Genomic DNA, 6268 nt, shown 5'->3' with positions numbered 1-6268 from the left:
AGCCCTATTCCCTATATAGTGCACTACTATAGACCAGGGCCCTATTCCCTATATAGTACACTACTATAGACCAGAGCCCTATTCCCTATATAGTGCACTACTATAGACCAGAGCCCTATTCCCTATATAGTACACTACTATAGACCAGAGCCCTATTCCCTATATAGTACACTACTATAGATCAGAGCCCTATTCCCTATATAGTGCACTACTTTAGACCAGAGCCCTATTCCCTATATAGTGCACTACTATAGACCAGAGCCCTATTCCCTATATAGTGCACTACTATAGACCAGAGCCCTATTCCCTATATAGTGCACTACTATAGACCAGAGCCCTATTCCCTATATAGTGCACTACTTTAGACCAGAGCCCTATTCCCTATATAGTGCACTACTATAGACCAGAGCCCTATTCCCTTCGTAGTGCACTACTATAGACCAGAGCCCTATTCCCTATATAGTGCACTACTATAGACCAGAGCCCTATTCCCTATATAGTGCACTACTATAGACCAGAGCCCTATTCCCTTCGTAGTGCACTACTTTAGACCAGAGCCCTATTCCCTTCGTAGTGCACTACTATAGACCAGAGCCCTATTCCCTATATAGTGCACTACTATAGACCAGAGCCCTATTCCCTATATAGTGCACTACTATAGACCAGAGCCCTATTCCCTATATAGTGCACTACTATAGACCAGAGCCCTATTCCCTATATAGTGCACTACTTTAGACCAGAGCCCTATTCCCTATATAGTGCACTACTTTAGACCAGAGCCCTATTCCCTATATAGTGCACTACTATAGACCAGAGCCCTATTCCCTATATAGTGATACTATAGACCAGAGCCCTATTCCCTTCGTAGTGCACTACTTTAGACCAGAGCCCTATTCCCTATATAGTGATACTATAGACCAGAGCCCTATTCCCTTCGTAGTGCACTACTATAGACCAGAGCCCTATTCCCTTCGTAGTGCACTACTTTAGACCAGAGCCCTATTCCCTATATAGTGCACTACTATAGACCAGAGCCCTATTCCCTTCGTAGTGCACTACTATAGACCAGGTCAGACCTTTTTTTCTAAGTATGACATGCATTTAAAGCAAGTCTGGTACATATTTCAGACGGACGGTACCGTCCACCCCCCCACCAGACGGTACCATCCCCCCCCCCCACCAAACGGTACCAACCAGCCCCCCCCAGACGGTACCGACCCCCCCTCCCAGACAGTACCAGCCCCCCCCCCAGACGGTACCGACCAGCCCCCCAGTGACAAGAAAAACAAGTGTTACCCGTTGAATTGATGAATTTATTCCCCATTTGAATCAGAACGACTAGAAATGTATCAGACAGGCGACGGCTGCAGCGCCTCACCTCAGACAGAAACAACCAAACCCAGAGATGAATGGAGAATCCTTTCACACCAGCTGATGCCTTGTGGGAAACAGACTGTGACCCAACTGGACCTTCCTCCCCGGCATCCAAAAATGGTGCTCTACTTTTTGACCGGCGCTAGAAAGATACATCTAGAATGTCAGAGAGGCTGTGAGAAGGGAGATATATTCCCATAGAAAGACGATTACTGAAGCAGACATTCCCTTTTCAACTCAATGACACAGTTATGGGTGAACCCGGCGGCCATTTTGAGTGAGTGTGAGTCCATTTACACAGTTATGGGTGAACCCGGCGGCCATGTTGAGTGAGTGTGAGTCCATTTACACAGTTATGGGTGAACCCGGCGGCCATGTTGAGTGAGTGTAATTCCACGAGGGGGGAGAAGGGAATCGGAGTCCATTTACACAGTTATGGGTGAACCCGGCGGCCATGTTGAGTGAGTGTGAGTCCATTTACACAGTTATGGGTGAACCCGGCGGCCATGTTGAGTGAGTGTAATTCCACGAGGGGGGAGAAGGGAATCGGAGTCCATTTACACAGTTATGGGTGAACCCGGCGGCCATGTTGAGTGAGTGTGAGTCCATTTACACAGTTATGGGTGAACCCGGCGGCCATGTTGAGTGAGTGTAATTCCACGAGGGGGGAGAAGGGAATCGGAGTCCATTTACACAGTTATGGGTGAACCCGGCGGCCATGTTGAGTGAGTATAATTCCACGAGGGGGAGAAGGCGGCCATGTTGAGTGAGTGTGAGTCCATTTACACAGTTATGGGTGAACCCGGCGGCCATGTTGAGTGAGTGTAATTCCACGAGGGGGAGAAGGGAGTTGGAGTCCATTTACTCAGACAGTTATGGGTGAACCCGGCGGCCATGTTGAGTGAGTGTAATTCCACGAGGGGGAGAAGGGAATCGGAGTCCATTTACTCAAGACAGGTAAAATAATTCATCTCACTCAAGCACAACATATTTTCCATTTATCTTTTACAATAAATACAGTCTTACAAAGCAAAAAGGTTGTGAACACACATTCAGTAGAAACACACACACAGACAGACAGGACCCCTCGGTTTAACCAAATCCCCTATGAGGGACCCTATTCCCTACGTAGAGCACTAGATAGGGAATAGGGAGCCATTTCAAAAATGAACCCTCATCAACACACCCCTTTTCAAAAACAAATGTTTGTTCCTCAGAGAGCTGGACAGAGCAGGTAGAAAAACACACCCTCTTCATAACTAGGTCTACCACACTTTAAAATGTCTTCTCTCGTCCACAACCAGAAGAACCACATCATAACAGGATCGCTAACCGTTCAAAAAAAAAAATCAGCCTGCTTCCCCTCTCATCTTTAATGAAAACTATAGCAGCAGTAGTATTCAATCTAGACGGAATGTTACTGAATCCCACAGGAAAGTGAATATGGGGGTCACGACCTTTTAGGAGCAAGAGACAGTGGAGCCCGTTGAACTTTCACAGTAATAAAAAATAAAATCACAAATGAACCATGTTTTATAACTAAAAATGTGTTGCTACACAACGCATGCAAAAATAAAACATTTCATTTCAACGGTCACGTGTCTAGTCCAGGTGTGTCTAGTCCAGGTGTGTCTAGACTAGGTGTGTCGGTGTGTCTAGTCCAGGTGTGTCGGTGTGTCTAGTCCAGGTGTGTCTCTGTTACAGCATGTCTAGTCCAGGTGTGTCTAGTCCAGGTGTGTCTCTGTTACAGCATGTCTAGTCCAGGTGTGTCAGTTTGTCTAGTCCAGGTGTGTCTAGTCCAGGTGTGTCTAGTCCAGGTGTGTCTCTGTTACAGCATGTCTAGTCCAGGTGTGTCTAGTCCAGGTGTGTCAGTGTGTCTAGTCCAGGTGTGTCTAGTCCAGGTGTGTCTAGTCCAGGTGTGTGAAGATAAAATTCGTTGTAGACGACCCCTCTGGCATCACATGACAAAATGGCCTCCTATTTCCTTTCTAGTTCACTAGTTCAGACCATCTAGCTGGTCAAGGTAGTGCACTAGGTAGGGAATAGGGGCCTGGTCTAAAGTAGTACACTAGATAGGGAATAGGGGCCATTCCAGATTGGAGAGCTGTCAACGAGACAGGCAAGGATAAAGAGGGTTCAAAGAGCACAGGACTGGACCTTGGGCGAGGAGCTAGGGGCAGGACTGGGCCTGGGGTGGAGGGTCACAGGACTGGGACCTGGGGCGGAGGGGCACAGGACTGGGCCTGGGGCGGAGGGGCACAGGACTGGGCCTGGGGCGGAGGGGCACAGGACTGGGCCTGGGGCGGAGGGGCACAGGACTGGGCCTGGGGCGGAGGGGCACAGGACTGGGCCTGGGGCGGAGGGGCACAGGACTGGACCTGGGGCACAGGACTGGACCTGGGGCGGAGGGGCTAGGGGCACAAGACTGGACCTGGGGCACAAGACTGGACCTGGGGCGGAGGGGCTAGGGGCACAAGACTGGGGCGGAGGGGCTAGGGGCACAAGACTGGACCTGGGGCACAAGACTGGACCTGGGGCGGAGGGGCTAGGGGTACAAGACTGGACCTGGGGCGGAGGGGCTAGGGGCACAAGACTGGACCTGGGGCGGAGGGGCACAGGACTGGACCTGGGGGAGGGGCACAGGACTGGACCTGGGGCGGAGGGGCTAGGGGCACAGGACTGGACCTGGGGCGGAGGGGCTAGGGGCACAAGACTGGACCTGGGGCGGAGGGGCTAGGGGTACAAGACTGGACCTGGGGCGGAGGGGCTAGGGGCACAAGACTGGACCTGGGGCGGAGGGGCTGGGACAAGACTGGACCTGGGGCGGAGGGGCTGACAAGACTGGACCTGGGGCGGAGGGGCTACAAGACTGGACCTGGGGCGGAGGGGCTACAAGACTGGACCTGGGGCGGAGGGGCACAGGACTGGACCTGGGGCGGAGGGGCTGACAGGACTGGACCTGGGGTGGAGGGGCTAGGACAGGACTGGACCTGGGGTGGAGGGGCACAGGACTGGACCTGGGGTGGAGGGGCTAGGGGTACAGGACTGGACCTGGGGTGGAGGGGTACAGGACTGGACCTGGGGTAGGGGCACAGGACTGGACCTGGGGTGGAGGGGCTAGGGGTACAGGACTGGACCTGGGGTGGAGGGGCTAGGGGTACAGGACTGGACCTGGGGCGGAGGGGCTAGGGGTACAAGACTGGACCTGGGGCGGAGGGGCTAGGGGTACAAGACTGGACCTGGGGCGGAGGGGCTAGGGGTACAAGACTGGACCTGGGCGGAGGGGCTAGGGGTACAAGACTGGACCTGGGGCGGAGGGGCACAAGACTGGACCTGGGGCGGAGGGGCACAAGACTGGACCTGGGGCGGAGGGGCACAAGACTGGACCTGGGGCGGAGGGGCACAAGACTGGACCTGGGGCAGAGGGGCTAGGGGTACAGGACTGGACCTGGGGCAGAGGGGCTAGGGGTACAGGACTGGACCTGGGGCGGAGGGGCTAGGCGTACAGGACTGGACCTGGGGCGGAGGGGCTAGGGGTACAAGACTGGACCAGGGGCGGAGGGGCTAGGGGTACAAGACTGGACCTGGGGCGGAGGGGCTAGGGGTACAAGACTGGACCTGGGGCGGAGGGGCTAGGGGTACAAGACTGGACCTGGGGCGGAGGGGCTAGGGGTACAAGACTGGACCTGGGGCGGAGGGGCTAGGGGTACAGGACTGGACCTGGGGTAGGGGCACAGGACTGGACCTGGGGTGGAGGGGCTAGGGGTACAGGACTGGACCTGGGGTGGAGGGGCACAGGACTGGACCTGGGGCGGAGGGGCTAGGGGTACAAGACTGGACCTGGGGCGGAGGGGCTAGGGGTACAAGACTGGACCTGGGGCGGAGGGGCTAGGGGTACAAGACTGGACCTGGGGCGGAGGGGCTAGGGGTACAAGACTGGACCTGGGGCGGAGGGGCTAGGGTACAAGACTGGACCTGGGGCGGAGGGGCACAGGACTGGACCTGGGGGCGGAGGGGCTAGGGGTACAGGACTGGACCTGGGGTGGAGGGGCTAGGGGTACAGGACTGGACCTGGGGTGGAGGGGCACAGGACTGGACCTGGGGTGGAGGGGCTAGGGGTACAGGACTGGACCTGGGGTGGAGGGGCACAGGACTGGACCTGGGGTGGAGGGGCTAGGGTACAGGACTGGACCTGGGGTAGGGGCACAGGACTGGACCTGGGGTGGAGGGGCTAGGGGTACAGGACTGGACCTGGGGCGGAGGGGCTAGGGGTACAAGACTGGACCTGGGGCGGAGGGGCTAGGGGTACAAGACTGGACCTGGGGGCGGAGGGGCTAGGGGCACAAGACTGGACCTGGGGCGGAGGGGCACAAGACTGGACCTGGGGCGGAGGGGCACAAGACTGGACCTGGGGCGGAGGGGCACAAGACTGGACCTGGGGCGGAGGGGCACAAGACTGGACCTGGGGCAGAGGGGCTAGGGGTACAAGACTGGACCTGGGGCGGAGGGGCTAGGCGTACAGGACTGGACCTGGGGCGGAGGGGGCTAGGGGTACAGGACTGGACCTGGGCGGAGGGGCACAGGACTGGACCTGGGGTAGGGGGGCACAGGACTGGACCTGGGGTGGAGGGGCTAGGGGTACAGGACTGGACCTGGGGTGGAGGGGCTAGGGGTACAAGACTGGACCTGGGGCGGAGGGGCTAGGGGTACAAGACTGGACCTGGGGCGGAGGGGCTAGGGGCACAAGACTGGACCTGGGCGGAGGGGCACAAGACTGGACCTAGGGCGGAGGGGCACAAGACTGGACCTGGGGCGGAGGGGCACAAGACTGGACCTGGGGCGGAGGGGCACAAGACTGGACCTGGGGCGGAGGGGCACAAGACTGGACCTGGGG

General features: G+C 56.7%; 1 long non-coding RNA gene across 9 annotated transcripts; it reads left to right on the top strand.

Annotated features, from left to right (window-relative positions):
• The first annotated feature begins 1288 nt into the window (after positions 1 to 1288).
• Positions 1289 to 3529, top strand: LOC123740246 (uncharacterized). 9 transcript variants are annotated; one of them, XR_006768248.1, is made up of 4 exons: positions 1289 to 2985; positions 3039 to 3092; positions 3162 to 3237; positions 3276 to 3296. It is a non-coding gene; the product is annotated as an uncharacterized lncRNA (long non-coding RNA). The 9 variants fall into 9 exon arrangements; XR_006768244.1 differs by having other exon boundaries at positions 3039 to 3138; positions 3177 to 3237; XR_006768247.1 differs by lacking the exon at positions 3039 to 3092 and adding an exon at positions 3016 to 3038 and having other exon boundaries at positions 3223 to 3529.
• Positions 3530 to 6268: the final 2739 nt, after the last annotated feature.

The sequence above is a fragment of the Salmo salar genome, unplaced genomic scaffold, assembly GCF_905237065.1.
Source record: "Salmo salar unplaced genomic scaffold, Ssal_v3.1, whole genome shotgun sequence".
Lineage (NCBI taxonomy): Eukaryota > Metazoa > Chordata > Actinopteri > Salmoniformes > Salmonidae > Salmo > Salmo salar.
This window is presented reverse-complemented; position numbering and strand designations above follow the sequence as displayed.